Source organism: Eulemur rufifrons, chromosome 30, assembly GCF_041146395.1.
Source record: "Eulemur rufifrons isolate Redbay chromosome 30, OSU_ERuf_1, whole genome shotgun sequence".
Lineage (NCBI taxonomy): Eukaryota > Metazoa > Chordata > Mammalia > Primates > Lemuridae > Eulemur > Eulemur rufifrons.
In genome coordinates, this window is record NC_091012.1 from 93835682 (window position 1) to 93837537 (window position 1856).

General features: G+C 39.3%; 1 pseudogene; it reads left to right on the plus strand.

Annotated features, from left to right (window-relative positions):
- Positions 1-415: 415 nt before the first annotated feature.
- Positions 416-1412, plus strand: LOC138378972 (polycomb complex protein BMI-1 pseudogene; annotated as a pseudogene).
- Positions 1413-1856: the final 444 nt, after the last annotated feature.

Sequence of the window (1856 nt, forward strand, 5' to 3'; positions counted from 1 at the left end):
GCTGGCTCAATACAAAGAAAACAGCTTCACCTTTTAAAAGAGAACTGGCGGGGAGGCGCGAGTTGGTGGAGTGAGAAGGGCGGGAGCAGAGGGGATGTTGGCAAGGAAGCCCTGATTTGGATTAGAAACATCTTCCAGCCTGGCAGAATAATACTGATTGCTCATGGCACCCATTCCCTGTGCTCCCCCCCTGGGGCACCGAGGAGGGCCTGGGCTTGGGAGGCTGCCCAGCTGAGCACCAAGGCAGCAGAGGCTCCTCTTCCTCTATTGACAATGGCATCTGCTGCTCACTTCAAGATGGACACTTGGCCCACATTTATTTTCTGCTGGATGACTTTTAACTTTCATTGTCTTTTTTTACCCGCTTTGATAGCCTCTCAGCGGCTGCTTTCCTGGGATCTTTCATCATGCAAAAATGTACCAAACAACTGAAATCAAAATCACTGAGATAAAACCCCACTTAATGTGTGTGCTTTGTGGAGGATACTTCATTGATGCCAGGACCATAATAGAATGTCTACATTCCTTCTGTAAAACCTGTATTGTGTGTTACCTATAGACCAGCAAGTATTGTCCTGTGATGTCCACATTTACAAAACCATTCTGTTCCTGAATATAAAGTTCCTGAATATAAATCCTCAATATATCATATATGGATTACTTCCAGGCCTTTTAGAACATGAAATGAGAAGGGATTTTTATGCAGTTCATCCTTCAGCTGTTGCTGCCAATGGCTCTAATGAAAATAGAGAAGTTGCAGATGAAGATAAGAGAATTATAACTGATGATGAGACAATAATTTTTAGACCAGAACAGTTTAATTTGGGAAGTAAGCAAAGACAAGGAGAAGTCTAAGGAGGAGGTGAATGATAAAAGATATTTACAATGTTTGGCTGCAATGACTTTGAAGCACCTAAGGAAGTTTCTCAAAAGTAAAATTGACATACCTAATACTTCCCAGACTAATGTCATGTATGAAGAAGAATATTTAAAGGATAAATATATACTAATGGATGTTACCTACATTTATATCTGGAGAAGGAATGGACCTCTTCCTTTAAAATACACAGTTTGATCTACTTGTAAAAGAATGAAGATTAGTCACCAGAGAGATGGACTTACAACTGCTGGAGAATGAGAATGTGACTCTGGGAGTGACAAGACAATAATCCAGTAGGAGTTATTCCCTCCAGCTTTTCTTGTTTGCCTAGCCCAACTATTCCAATCCAGTCTCTCATCTTCAGTTTCCTCACATTCCCAGTATTATGAATGGAACCAGCAATAGTCCCACTCTTAACTACCAACCTTCCTTTGCCAATAGACCTCAAAAATCATCAGTAAATGGGTTATCAGCCACTTCATTCTCAGGTTGCTACCTGAAACTGCTAAGGAAAAAAATATTAAAGTCCTGATTGATATAGATGTCTTTATGCCATTACAGCTTTACAAATGTTAACACATGTAACTGTGGTCCAGTTTCCTTTCTTTTGTAGTGACATCAAATTTGACTATAAAAGATAGACTGTGACATTCAAATGTACATTAATTGAAAAGAAAGATTGTTCTTCACTATAGAAAAATTGTATCATCCCGAAAGAAACTCCTTAGGAGTCACTTTCCGTTCCTCCCAGCCCCTACCCAACCCTGGGCAACTGCTGCTCTACTTTCTGTCTCCATAAATTTGCCTATTTTGACCATTTCAAATAAATGGAATTATGCAAAAAAAAAAAAAAGAAGAAAGATTGTTCTTATAATGAACTGTTTTTGTGTAGGCAGGCAATATTTTTTTCTGTGTGAAATGGTTTCTGTAGACATTGCTTGGATTTGGAAACATTCTGCCATGGATATAAATCCTG